Consider the following 15,328-nt stretch of genomic DNA (forward strand, 5'->3'; position numbering starts at 1 on the left):
TGTGACATGAATATACTTTTGTGAAGGAAAAGCAGTGCATGCATGTGCACTTTACCTATTGTTCGTTTTGTAAGCACAATTAATGTCAAATTAAAAATTTTAAAAACACTAACTTGAGGATAGTCAATGTACTAGAATTTATAAAATATAATAGTAACATTTTAAATGTTTTTTCTTTTTTAAAATATGGCTGTCCTTTTATATTAATTTACTCAGATGACCTAACCAAAATTATAATAAAAACTCAAAAAGTGAGTAAAAATGCACATGTTTTCTTTCATGTCACTCCTGCTATGTTGTTTTTGTCTTAAAAAAATAATACTGCAGCCCTGGCTGGCATAGCTCAGTGGATTGAGCATGGGCCTGCGAACCAGAGTATTGCAGTTCGATTCCCAATCAGGGCACATGCCTGGGTTGCAGGCCAGTTCCCAGCAGGGGACGCATGAGAGGCAACCATACATTGATATTTCTCTCCCACTCTTTCTCCTTCCCTTCCCCTCTCTTGAAAAATAAATAAATAAAATATTAAAAAATAATAATAATACTGCAGCAGACTTTTGCCAAGATGGGGGCATAGGTGGAAACTCTGTACCTTCTCACACAATCAAGTTTAAAAACAACAAAGTTTTAGCAACAAAAATGCAGCCAAAACACAAAAAGTTGAACTATACGGAAATCTGACAACAACAAACCCTTCAGCCAAACCGATAAACTGGTGAAGGAACGGGCAGTGAGACAGACCACGCAGGCCCCAGCGGTGGGAAGCAGCAGAGGGGACTGCTATTGTCCCTCTCTGATCCCGCCCCCACATACAGCTTCACAAATCAGGGACCTGGGTGGCCCCACCCTGGTGAACACCTAAGGTTCCACTCCCCATACATAACAGGCACGCACAGATCAAAACATGGCTCAAGAACAACTCAGGGCCCCAGAGCTGATAAATCTAAGTGATGAAGAAATAGCCAAACTTTCAGATGCACAGTTCAAAACACTGGTGATCAGGATGCTCACAGAACTGGTTGATTTTAGTCACAAATTAGAGAAACATAAGAAGGCTAAACTAATTGAAATGAAAGGAAATACACATCAAACCAATAGTGATGGAAAGGAAACTGGGACTCAAATCAAAGGAGTGGACCAGAAGGAAGAAAAAAATGACCAAACAGAAAAGGATAAAGAAACAAGAATTAAAAAAATGAGGAGAGGCTTAGGAACCTCCAGGACATCTTTAAACATTCCAACATCAGAATTATAGGGGTACCAGAAGGGGAAGAGGAATAGCCACCAGTGGAAAACTTATTTGAGCAAATAATAAAGGAGAACATCCCCAATCTGGCAAAAGAAATAGACTTCCAGGAAATGCAGGAAGCTCAGAGAGTCCCAAAGAAGTTGGATCCAGGAAGGAACACACCAAGGCACATCATCACTACATTAGCCAAGATTAAAATGAAGGAGAGAATCCTAGAAGCAGCAAGAGATAAGGGGACAGTCACCTACAAAGGAGTTCCCATCAGACTGTCAGCTGATTTCTCAAAAGAGACCTTATAGGCAAGAAGGGGCTGGAAAGAAGTATTCCAACTCATGAAACCCAAAGACCTACAAGCAATATTGATCTATCCAGCAAAGCCTTCATTTAGAATGGAAGGGAAGATAAAGTGCTTCTCAGATAAGGTCAAGTTTAAAGAATTCATCATCACAAGCCCTTATATGAAATGTTAAAGGGACTTATCTAAGGAAAAAAGGAGTTAAAATATGAACAGTGAAAGGACAGCAAACTCATAGTTATTAAGAACCACACCTAAAACAAAAGCAAACTAAGAGGACAGCTAGATCAGGAGCGAACCATAGAAATGAAGTTCACATGGAGGGTTAGCAACAGGGGAGTGGGAGAAGGAGAAGGGGGGAGAAGGTACAGAAAATAAGTAGCATAGACAGTAGGTAGAAAATAGATAGGGGGGAGGGCAAGAATAGTATGGAAAATATAGAATCTAAAGAACTTGTGACATGTGGTCATAAACTAAAGGGGGAGTGTTGGGAAGGGGGTGTGCAGGGTGGAGGGGAATGAAGGGGGGAAATAGAACAAATGTAATGGCATAATCAATAAAATATATTAAAGTAAAAAATAAAAAAATAACACTGCATTAAATATTTTATAGCATTATTGAATCATGTTAAATAACATAACATTATATTTCATTATTTCATGTGCTAATTTGAGCAAATTCTTCATGTAATCACCAAAATAATTGGAAGGACCACATAAATAAACATTTTCTTGGCTAGCATGTCTAAGGAAGAAAAAAATAGGGAAAATAAATATAAGCATCAAACAGTTTCTAAATAAGAATTAAAAATAACATGTTATAATGTTAGCAATTAATATATCAAATCTGAACCCAAGTTCAGATATTCTTTGCAACCCAAGTACCCTGATTCCAAATTAACTCTCATTTAGATAGAAAAGTGGATAATGAGGTGAAGAAATGTAAAGGTCAAGGCACTGGAAGATGCTCAATAGCTGACTGACAATTATGTAGGACATTGCAGGGGAGTGATAGAAGAAGGGTGTTTTGCCACATAAATTAAGCTTAGTTTTTTTAATTTTTTAATTTTATTGTTGTTCAAATGCAGTTGTCTTCATTTTCACCCCACCATGCCCACCCCACTAGTCTCAGTTTTTCATTGTCTATTAGATTATATATCAAGTGTCTCCAAAACAGGCTATGTAAAGTAGAAGGTAAAATCTGTGAAGACAGAATGGGCTATATGAATCACTCAAAATAACAAAGGATTCAGGATAGTTACTTTTCCTTTCTAAACTTCTTTGAAACTGGAAGTCAGAAGAGTAATAATAACAGCAGCAATAACAAACCATAAATCAGAAGTGACACACACAGAGAGGATGATATTTTAAATGTCAATCCCAATATTTCACTTTTAAATTAATCACGGTTTTCTCTCCAAAAAGTTTAATCATATATCAAGGTGAAGTTGTAGCATTAAAATAATGCTCTTAGGCTGGAGAACTAGGGAGTACCCAGAGTATTCCCCCACCAGAAAAAATAATTTGAAAGAAAAGGTTAGCAGATATATTATTTTTTCCCTGATTATAATTGTTAGAGTATGGCATAGAATGAATGACTTCTTAATTAGACCTAAGCCAATATTAGGAAGATGTATAAATCAACAAACAACAAGTGCTGGTGAGGATGTGGAGAAAAGGGAACCTTCGGGCATGCTTGAAGGAAGTGCACACTGGTGCAGCCGCTGTGTAAAGTGGTATGGAGCTACCTCCAAAAATTAAAAATGGAACTGCCTTATGACTCAGTGTTTCCAGTTTTGGAGATTTATTTTAAGAAATCTGAAACATTCATTTGATAGAATAAAGCACTATCATGTTTATTACAGCATTATCTACAATAACCAAGATTTAGTTGCAGCCTACATGTCCATTGGTAAATAAGCAGATAAACAAACCATGGTACATTTACACACAATGAAATACTGCTGGGTTAAACAAAAGAAGGAAATCTCACTCTTTGCAAGAGCACAGTTTAACCTGGAGAGAATTATGCCATGTGAAATAAGACAGTTGGTAAAAGACAAGTACCATATGATTTCAGTCATATGTGGAATCTAATGAACTAACAAAATAGAGGCAGGATCATAGAGAACAGGCTGCCAGCTGCCAGGGGTGGTTTTGGGGGGTGGTTAGGAGAGTTAGATCAATTGAGAGGGAAAAAAAGAAAACAACTTACGGACATGGGTAACAGTGGTACAAGAAGGAGAGGGAGGGAGGTTAAGGAAGGATAAATGGTGATGGAAGGAGACTTGACTTGGGGTAGTGAACACACAATACAAGGTACAAATGATGTGTTGTGAAATTGTGCAGCTGACATCTATATAATTTTGTTAACAAGTGTCACCCTGTAACAGAGGGTTCAGGCCAGATTGCAGGGAGAAAGTAGGGGCTGGGGAGCAAACCCCAAGATGAAATTGAAGATTAGCAGTGGCTTGCCCTCCCTGTGCCAGGAGTGGCTACCAAGGAAGGGAGATTGTCCAAGGATACCAAGCAGCTCATGACTCAGAAGAAGGGAGCTTGTACAAAGCATGCATGATCAAGACTTCTGCCACTTCGTGCAAAATGGGGGCCTAAAGAGGGGCAGAGATGAATACAGCTGACATGACACACACTGGTTAGAAACCTGGACACCCCCACTGTCTTCTGGAGCATGTGGGATTTTGGGAGAGGACTTTTAAACAGCAGGTAAGTGAAAGCCTCCTCACTTGCTATGCACTGCATACACAGAGCAGCAGACACAAGGACTGCTTGGGCCTTAGGCAGCAAAGAGTAAGAAGCCACCTCCCAAAGACAGGGTCCCATGCTGGGATGTGCTCATCACAGAGTGCCCAGCCTCAGGATTCTAGGACCCTATGCAACCAGGCTCGTGTGCCTTAGTCCTTCCACTCTCTTGCCCTGAGAGCAGGGCATGAAAGCTGAGAGCAACAGAGGCATGGGCTGAGAAGTTCCCTGCAAATAAAGATTCCCCTACATGACCATATAAAGCTGGGGTGTCCTACCTTTTGGTGTCCCTGGGCCACAGTGGAAGAAGAGTTGTCTTGAGCCACACATTAAATACACAAACACTAATAAAAACAAAATATCTCACAATGTTTGAGTGAATTTATGATATTATGTTGGGCTGCATTCATAGTCATCCTGGACTGCATGCAGCCCACACACCATGGGTTAGACACTCCTGGAAAGTAATCTGACAACGCACAACAGATCTGAGCAAGAGAATGCCACGGTGAGGCGACGGTGAGTCTGACAAGAGGGAGAAAGAGGGCCTGGTGACCATTTGAGTATCAACCTCGGGTTATAGATAAGCAATAAGGAGGAACTTCTGGACGTGGATTTGAACTTTAATATTCCTGGGGGTGGCTGCTTGTCTTTGTTGGAGAGATTGGCTTGCAGAAGCAATGCTCCCAGCCCCCTCAAATTGGGAACCCTGTTAATAAAAACCTATTTCCTTTCCCACAAATCTTTGTGTTATAGATGTGCATGTGAGCACACAGCTGGACCCCATGCTGCGCAGTGACAGTCCCAATACATCTGATAAAAAGGAAAAAAAGTTCCTTTTACAATTTGGTTCCAGTAGTCAGTTTTCGTATATATGGCTGCAGAAATTGTATGTATATTTTCAATAGTATCTTTTATATGTAATGCCTGAGTTTGAATATATTATCTTGTGATACACTCCCCTTCAAACTGGATGTTTTAGTAGGGGACCCAGAGTTTACCATGTAGCAGAGTAAAAAGTCATATATAGAATATTAAATTATCTGGTTATAGAATTATAATTCAGAGCATTTTTCTGACAAATATATATTTTAAAAGAGCTATTTGGGGATTCAGAAACATATGAAACACCTATCAATCCCATCATATATTAGCACATATGTTTGGATATATAAGGTACCCAGCCATACAGTATGAAAAATAGAGAAATGTATTGGAGAAGATACAAGATACAACTAAAATTGTAGTGTTTTAGTCCCTTTCAAAGCAGGCACCTTGGGACATCACAGACTTTGCCCAATAGCCATCAGCAGCTGCACTGTATTTTCCTGAATCTTGTCAACAGTCTGAAATCACTTCCCTTTTAAAGGTGATTTTAGTTTTAGCAAAAAACAAAAGCTGCAGAGCACCAAATCTGGGCTGTGGTTGTGCTACGTCACCTGAGTGATTTGATATTTTACCAAAATAACTCTGTACCAGGCATAATGCATGAGCAGGCATATTGTCATGATGAAGCTGCCAATCACCAGTTGTCCACAGCTGTTGCCTTCTGAATCATTTGACTAGTTTTCACAGAGGAATGTTCAAGCTTAACACAAAATTTGATGCAGATTCTTTGCTGTATTTATTTTGAATACAACAGGTACATAGCACACATGCTCACTCAATGGTGTTTACTGCCCTCACTGACTAGTACAGTGTAGTCATCATTGTTCATGCACGCACATTCCAGTCCACTCTCCTTGGCTGCCAGGTTACACTGACGTCACACAAACCATTACCACCATATTAACAATGGCTGGACAAATTCCAGCCATTGTTAATATGGTGATAATGGTTTGTGTGACGTCAGTGTAACCTGGCAGCCAGACCTCATATACTTAATTAGATTTATAATCTAAGAATCTTTCCAGACAGACCTCATATACTTAATTAGATTTATAATCTAAGAATCTTTTTTCTCCTCTCAAAATTAAAATAATATAATATGATTATGAAAAGGAATAAATGATATAATTTATTAGTAAAATTCAATTTAAATAGCATAAGTATACCAAAATTCTATACAAAATTATCAATATTTTATCATAATATGGATTTTAAATAAAAGATCAGGTGATAATTATATTAATTTTTATTTGTTTTTAATGAAAATGTAGACATTAATTTTTAAAAATTGTTCTAGAAAGCCATGAGAAGCAAAGTAAGTAGATTAAACTTAAAACAATCATACCTGAAAAAAAATAACTTCTGTCATTAGTTATTCCTTATTTAATATCTTCATTAATCACTTGGTAAAAACCATAGTCATATGTTTAGATCATCTGAGATGTACAAAAGACAGCAAGATACATTATATGCTTGCTAGAAGAAGGATGCTTTAACAAATGTTAATATTGTATTGGTATGGGCTTGAATCAACAATGACATATTTGCAAAATATAAATGTACAGATCTAGTTTTTTTCCTAGAAAAAAAAAGAAAAACTTCAACACAGAATAACTAGTAGAGCAAATATAACATAAACTTAAATATTTAAAAAGATGGAGTGAATCCATAGTATTTCAATATTTTTTGTTTCCTAAAATATATCAGAATATATCAAGCTGTAATATCACAGTATAATTAAGAATTTTCTAGCTTTCAGTATGGATTCTTTTGAAAGTAGACACCAGGAGTAAGAAAATGAGAAATTTGAGAATAAAAACCACCAATTAAATTTTGATAATGTGCTTGTTACAATAATGAGCAACTAGAGGATCTGCCTAACTTTTTAATCAGAGAACGTGAAGGAAAGAGCATTGATCCATCAACTCCCAGTCCCCACTGTTTAACTGCCCTGAACTGTTGGGTTGCACTTCTGTGCAGCTGGCTGGCCTTGAGCATCTGAGAAAGCAGAATAGAGAGACCCTGTTACATGCAATTAGACTAGGGTACTGAACAGGGTAACCGAGGTTTTCTACTACAGCTGTACTAAATCAAGTAGCCTGAGGGTGAGGTCGTCAGGTATGGCTGGTGCATTGCAGGTGTCCACTACACCTGTATTTCCCACTGCTTTGTACTATTAGGTTAATACATTCCTAAAAGGCCACAATTCATACCCAGGAATTCAGTCAAAGTAGAGCTCATTCAATAAAGTGACCTGGATGTGGAAGATCATAGACCCAATTTTGAGAAGAAATGGTTAGAAAGTATGAATGTTATGCATATATCTGATAACACTCAAGGGAAATATGATAGAAGTCTTCAAATATTTGAAAGTTTTCATGTGAAAAGCAGCATGAATTTTCTTTTATGGCTGAAACTATAAAGCTGAGGCAAATGTGCAGACATTAAATGGAGACGGATTAAGCTTGAAATGGGAAAGACTGCACTATGAAATCTGTGTAATAATGGACTGGGCTGCAGCCAAAGTTCCAACACGTCCAATCACAGAAGATATTCATAGACTAGTTGGACTGCATACTCTTCAGAGATGTATTAGAGCAGAATCACCAGTCAGGTAGGTGGCTAGATAGACCTCTTGTACAAACCCCTTTTAAACCCAATAATATATAATTCTTTCTATAAATGCTAGGCAAAATTTAGGCTGATTTATCAAATTTTTATTAAAAATATTTAATAATGAGAGTTGTAACAGCCATCATATATTTAATGATGAAATAGAAACTTTTGAATGGTAGTAAGGAGATATTCAATATATAATAAGTATATGTAAGTTCTATGAAGGAAAAATCACAGACAGTAAAGTGAAATAATAATAGGACATGTGGCCTGGATTTATTTTGAAGGATGGAGGAAGTCCTGAAGCAGGATGATAGTATTTAAACTGAAACCTCAAGGAAGCAAATTGGAAGACTTGCCCAACACTACGGTACAAAATATGCTATGATTTAGGATTTAGCCCTTCGAGAGTCTGTACAGTCATAAAGCTTTTCTTCTTAATTTTTAAATTGTTGTTCAATTACGATTGTCCCCATTTTCCCCACATTGCTCTCCCCTGCTCTGTTCACCCCTCCTCTCCCACATTTAGAACCCCTGCCCCCGTGCTGTCCTTGTCCATGGGTTCTTTATATAAGTTCCTTGACTTCACCCTCCCCGCTCTTCCCCCCATTATCCTCCTCCATCCTCCCCTCTGGTCACTGTCAGTTTCTTCTTTATTTCATATATCTTTACTGTCAGCCAACACCCAATTATAAAACTCTATGCAAATTATTATAAAAAATATATTATTTGTTTTGATATAAAGCTATAAAGAGAGCTTAAATTTAGTAGCAATAGACATTTTCTGCATAAAGTACAGTGAACAAGTTAAAGCAGTAAAAAGTTCCTATGGAAAATTTTAAACACTCTCAAAGAAAACTATGCATTAATACATTATTTTGTTATTTTATTTGAACAAGTATCTTGAAGTATCATTATACCCATATATACTAAAGCATTTACTAATAGGTATCTTTAGAATTCATAAACAAAAACAGAAAAACCAAGTTAACACTTTTAAAAATATGTTTTGAAATGTTATTTATATCATTAGTGCAATCAATTTACCTCTTCATTTTAGTTTTCCATGTTATTTTCAGGAAGAATAAAACATTAAAAAGATTAAATCTCTACAGGGTTTTATGCTTTACCAGATTAACCTTTGGTTCTAGTAATTAGAATTTTACCACACAGTGAGCCAAAAGGGGGTTGCATTCTGCAATAAAAAAATTAAGCCACAAAAGCTCATCTGGGGAATGATGTTTTCAAAAGGTATATATGATTCACTTTAAAATATGATATCTATTATTCTTAAAAAACAACTTTGCAACATGACAAGACTGGTGATTTTTCTGATAATGCATAATTTAAGAAGGTACAGATTGTCTCAGAAGATAATCAGGCTCATTGTTAGCATGCACTTCAAGTGAGACATATATTCACTTTTCTACTGTGAATTAAAAATCCATTTTAGTCTTTCCTACTTGCAAATGAGGTATGAACATTTTATGGAAAAACAGAGTACTTGTACTCTAGAAAAACAAGTACTAATGAGTACTTGCTATGAAACTATATCAACATTTGTATGAGTGTATTAAGGTTTGGAATAACAGGATATGTTTTTCTCATTTTTATGGAAACTTGGGAAGCTGAATGGTTTACTGATTAGGAAAAGTGACTGCATTTTCAATTGTATAAGAATCACAAAATAAATATTAAAGATTTAAAAATAAACTTTTGGTTTTTTCAGACAAAAATTACTTGTTCTATGCTATGAATCATTTTTTCTTTCCATTCTTATTCACCTCCAGGCAATTACTAATGTAAAATCTATGTAATTTTTTCACATAAACATTTACTTTGAAATATACTATATTATAGAAAAACTACATATTAGTATTATGAGGTATCTTGATTTAGGGGTAACCAGCAAGTTAGATGCAGAATTTTATTTATGAACATATTTTAAGCCATAATTATAAAAATAGCATAAATCAAATTTTGAAAAACATTTTTTAAAAAGGTTATCTATGTTTTCTGAAATACTTTGCAATCTCTATTCATTTTAATCATTTGGAGTACTTTCTTTCTATCTCCCTTTTGACAGAAAAGCCTGTAGTATCCGAAACCTCATGTTCATTTTCCAGTAATTTCCTGGAATGTTACTATCACTAGTATATTATTCACATTCCATAAGATTTGCATTTGAAGCAAGTTTCAAATTCCTCTTTCAGTTATCAGGACTGACCACCTCACAATTATAATTGTTAAATATTTACTCACTTGTTCCTGTATCCTTTGCTTCTATCACTGATGTGTCTCATTTTAAACTTCCAAAGGGATAATTTTTGACTTGCACATGATAGTCAATTTATTGTATGACCTTAGGCAAATCACTGAAATCTGTTCCTGCTTTCCCATGTGTGAAATGGGAAAGCGTGGATGTTACATTTGAATATACTAAAACAGGTGTTGAAACACTCTGCCCATATTATGCATACTATTCTATTACATAAGTAAATGGTAGTACTTGTTTTAATAAAACATAACTATGTAATTTATTCCATTTTTTAAAATTAAAACCAGACTGAAAAATGTGTCTCTAACTATCAGAAGGCATCACAAATGCCAACCAGGCTTGTGAACACCCTAAAGTGGCATAATTTCACAGTACCACACAAGAACTTAAATTCTGCTATGTAAAAGGTAAGAAATTTAAATGCAGAAGCTAAAAGTATGTTTCAAGAGAAAATTGAGGTAAATAGATATGTACAATTTACATATGTTTTAATGTTTGTAGCTTCAACATCTGTAGGTTCCTTTATATGTTTCCTTAATGTTTTGGGTGTATATTTATTTAGAGTATAGCTATATGAAGCTAAAGTTAGGATTCCTTATCCCTTTGAAAACAAATTATTGCTAATGTTGACAAGGATGGTACTTGCAAAGCTGAATCACTAGCTTTTTAATTAGCAGACAAGTCTGTCATTGGCAAATATAATATCCCATTTAGACCTAAATGTATAAAGATTTATCTAAAACTAAACCAAATTGTAACTTTAAAGGACTCTGCTATTAGCTTCATTTTGAAAACTTGCAAAGATCTGAAATCTATTTAATCTTTTTAGAAAAACTTTATTTGTGTGAATTTTCATTCAGTTTTCATAATTACATTTTAATTCTCCTAAATTAGATTTATTTCAGTATCACAATTTTTAAAATTATGGAAGATTCCAGATGCTACACTTTCTACTGACTTTTCTTAGTTTCCTAAGAAATTTGTATAAAATCAAATTTTCAGGTTTAGTCTCACTGGTGAATTGAAAATATATAATACACTAGCACTTTTCTCTTGAGGCTATCTGCCTTTTTATGATTCACTGTAAGATCTGGCTTAAAAGCCTCTTGACACAGCACAGTAAAAATGTGAAGTTGAAATTATCATTCGCTGAAAGCCCCTCATGGTTATCTGCCTATAAGGGAAGTTGATAGTTTCACTGCATTTTTTCCCTGACATCATTATCATCTGATTCTACAAAAGGTGGGTATATATTTACAGACTTAGAAATAGCATGGCAGGATCAATTCAGCCATTTCCACATGCAAATGAAATATTGGATCTAAAATTCAATCATACCAGTGAATACGAAGGAAGAGTTGTCTACAAAGATAAATTTATGAATAGCTATACACAATTTCAGATATTTCAATAAAATTTTGGTAATATTTTGCAGCAACATGAAAAAAAGGAAATTAATTCTTTGGAAAAGAGCAGGGCTTCACTTCAGAGTTATAAAATGCATACATGCACACACTCTTCTCTTGTCCTGCATAGAAACACACAAAGATTTAATATCTTTTCCACTAATTTATCTTTCACTCTGATTCTTTGCATTTATTTTGAATTTATCTGTTTCAAAAAAATACCTTAATGATCTGGCTCCCTTTATCAAATCTCTTACTTTCCTGTTTATTGTTTATTTACTTTCATGTATGCAGTACATATTTGTTTTCCCAATGTAGAAATTGATCAGTGCCAATTTATGTTGTTTACACTTTCTTATAAACTTCATAGATCTACATGTTTGCATTTAATATTCATTTCAATGGCATCTTCAAATTTTATTTTAAAATGAATGTAAGCTTCGATTTTATTTTTATTTAGACATAGCTTAAGGACCTCACTTAAGTATATACGTTAGAAGGAAAGGATCATGGCCCTGGCCAGGTGGCTCAGTTGTTTGGAGCACCATCTCCTACACAAAAAGGTTGCAGGTTAGATCCCAGGTCAAGGTACATTCTAGGTTGTGCATTTTAATTGTCATCCTGCAGAAAAATCTATTCTGTAACATTTTTCTGAAAACCACAGAATGCTATTATACCTTTGAATTCTGCATAACAATGTAAATGTATCTAATTTATTCCTAATTACTAAATGTTTGATTTTTTTTTACTTTTGTTTAAACTGATTTTAGAATAAGAGAGAGATCATTGATTTATTTTCTTAAAAGTTATAAAATCTTTTCTATTGTGTGTATCATTTTCTCTTACAAAGTAGAGCAACCGTTTTATTCAGAATAAAATGAAAGTGCTGAGTGACATTCCGCTTTCACATCAGGAGTTAATATACTCTATGTTTATAAGAAAATAATTATAGAATTTTTCTTTCTATTAGATAATGTGGGGCTTAAAATATATAATATATTATAAGAATGGCCATGTTTAAAGTGGTACTAAGAAAGTATGGATGTACTTATATAAGACAAAAGAGACTTCAAAACAAGAGCCATAAAAAAGGACAAAAAAGGTCACTACAAAAAGAATAGTCTATTGGGAGGGAATAACTCTTATAAACACATGAGTATCCAACATAGGAGCACCTAAATATGTAAAGAATGTCTTGAAGGACTTCAAGAAAGGTATCTACAACAACACAGTCCCTGTAGGGGATTTTAACACCCTAGTATGAACAATGGATAGGTCTTCAAAACAAGGAATCAACAAGGATATTGTGGTATTGAATGACACTCTAAATCCAATGTACTTAATTGATATATAGAGAACTTTTCCCCTCAAAGAAGCTAACATAATTCTTTTCAAATGCACATGGAATATTTTCAATTACAGACCATATGGCAAGATACAAAACAAGCATCAACAAATTCAAGAAAACTGAAGCCATACCAAGCATCTTCTCAGATCAAAATGGCTTGAAAGTAGAAACCAGCCTCAAGGAAAAAACTCAAGAACATTGAAATATGTGGACAGACTGAATAACATGATATTAAATAATGAATAGGTCAACAATGAAAACAAGGGAGAAATCAAAAAGCATCTGGAAACAAATGAAAATGAACACACAACAACCCAAAACCTATGGGACACAGTGAAGGCAGTGCTGAGAGGGAGATTCAATTCGGGGCCACATAAATAAGATAGAAAAATCTTGAATAAGCAACCAAACCCTACATCTAAAAGAACTACAGGAACAACAACAAATGATGTCCAGAGTGAGTAGAATGAAGAAAATAATCAAGATCAGGGAAACTTAAATAACATAGAGACTAAAAGAACAATTTAAAGGATCACTTGATCCAGAAGCTATTTCTTTGAAAAGATAAATAAAATTAATAAACTTTTAACCAGACTCATCAAGATAAAAAGAGAGAAGATTCAAATAAATAAAATCAGAAATGAAAGAGGAGACCTTACAACCAATACTACAAAAATATAAAGGATTGTAAGAAATTACTATGGACAAGTGTACGCCAAAATATTGGACAAATTAGGAGAAATGGACAAATTTCTAGAAACATGCAATCTCTCAAACTGAAACAAGAAGAAACAGAAAGCCTAAAAAGAATAATAATAACAAGTAAAACTGAAGTAGTGATCAAAAACACTTCTGGTACACAAAAGGCTTAGACCAGATGGCCCATCAGTAAATGAGTGGATCAAAAAACTGTGGTACACGGAAGCAAAGTTTGAGTCTGGCTCCTTAGACCACTGGGCCATCCTGTTCCCCAGTCTGGCAAAGAAAATAGACTTCCCGGAAGTCCAGGAAGCTCAGAGAGTTCCAAAGAAAGGTGGACCCAAGGAATAACACACTAAGGCACATCATAATTATATTAGCCAATATTAAAATGAAGAAGAGAATTCTAGAAGCAGCAAGAGATAAGGGGACAGTCACCTACAAAGGAGTCCCCATCAGACTGTCAGCGGTTTCTCAAAAGACACCTTACAGGCAAGAAGGGGCTGGAAAGAGGTATTCCAAGTCGTGAAATCCAAAGACCTACAACCAAGATTGCTCTATCCAGAAAAGCTTTCATTTAGAATGGAAGGGAAGATAAAGTGCTTCTCAGATAAGGTCAAGTTTAAAGAATTCATCATCACAAGCCCTTATATGAAATGTTAAAGGGACTTATCTAAGAAAAAAGGAGTTAAAATATGAACAGTGAAAGGACAGCAAACTCACAGTTATTAACAACCACACCTAAAACAAAAGCAAACTAAGTGGACAACTAGATCAGGAGTGGAGCCAAAGAAATGGAGACCACATGGATGATTAGCAACAGGAGAATGGGAGGAGGAGAAGTGGGGAGAAGGTACAGAGAATAAGTAGCATAGACAGTGGGGAGAAAATAGACAGGGGGAGGGCAAGAGTAGTGTGGGAAATGTAGAAGCTAAAGAACTTATGACACATGGACATGAACTACAGGGGGATGGGGGGAGGGCTGTTCAGGGGGAAGGGGAATGAAGAGCGGGGAAATGGGACAATTGTAATGGAATAATCAACAAAATATATTTTAAAAAAACTGCGATACATTTACACAACTGAATACTGCTCAGTAGAAGGGAAGAAGGAACTCCTACTTTTAGGAACAGCATGGATGGAACTGAAGAATATTATGCTAAATGAAATAAGCCAGTCAGTGAAAGAAAAATACCATTTGATCTCATGTATAATATGAATCTAATGAAAAATAAAAGCTAACAAATTAATAAAATCACAGGCATAGAAACATGGAACAGACATAAAGTGATCAGAGGGGAAGGAGATGGGGAAAAATGGTGGAAAGAAGGGGAAGGAACTAAAGAACATGTATGGATGACCCATGGACATGGTCAACAGTTGGAAATTGACTGTAGGAGCAGGGAGTGGAATGGGCAGAGGAAACAAAGGGGGAAAATTGGGACAATTGTAATAAAATAATAATAAATAAAAATGATTTAATAAAAAGAAAATGTGTCATGTCAATTAGAAATAAAAAGATAAACACCAAAAGAGAAAAAAATGTATTGATGTAAATTAACACCTGTAAACCAAGTCAAATATTTATGCTATTTGGGTGTTATTCTTTCCATGAGAAAAAAAAAGAGACAGAAAGATATGTGGTTTTCTAAATTATAGATGTACAAATAGTTATTAATAAAATGAAGTTAAGACTATCTCAAAAACATTTTAAAATAAAAGGAAAATATTAGGTAAATTTTTGTAGCTCAAAAAGCATGTTAGAAAGGGCAAGGTTTAAGAAATCTGAC

This window comes from Artibeus jamaicensis, unplaced genomic scaffold (genome assembly GCF_021234435.1).
Source record: "Artibeus jamaicensis isolate MK-2021 breed Jamaican fruit bat unplaced genomic scaffold, CSHL_Jam_final contig_402, whole genome shotgun sequence".
NCBI classification, from domain to species: Eukaryota; Metazoa; Chordata; class Mammalia; order Chiroptera; family Phyllostomidae; genus Artibeus; species Artibeus jamaicensis.